Raw genomic sequence first — 350 nt, 5'->3', positions numbered from 1 at the left:
GGGAGCAGGTTTCCCCCCTCCCTCAGGAATGCAGCCAGCTCAAGTTACCTAAAGACAGGGTAAGGGTGTGGTGTCCTCTGCTGAGCCCGACCTAATCAAATGGTCACAGCACAGAGATTTGGTCACAGTGTCACAGGGCAGAGATTTTTGGGGAGAAACCAAGGTGGCTTTCTGCCACACACTCCACCTAGTGTACATTGGTTCCCAGTTGGCCTTGTCCCTCTTGTGGAGCTGTGTCCTTTTCCCGGCCACCCACTTTTCCTGCTAGCCAGCACGGGGCCTGGTCTCTCAGCTCTGATCCTACTTGGCCTTCCTTCTTCCCTCCAATCCCTTCTCTTGGGAAAACATAA

This window comes from Gavialis gangeticus, unplaced genomic scaffold, assembly GCF_001723915.1.
Source record: "Gavialis gangeticus isolate Ggan-Ray unplaced genomic scaffold, GavGan_comp1, whole genome shotgun sequence".
In the NCBI taxonomy this organism is placed as follows: Eukaryota; Metazoa; Chordata; order Crocodylia; family Gavialidae; genus Gavialis; species Gavialis gangeticus.
This window is presented reverse-complemented; position numbering follows the sequence as displayed.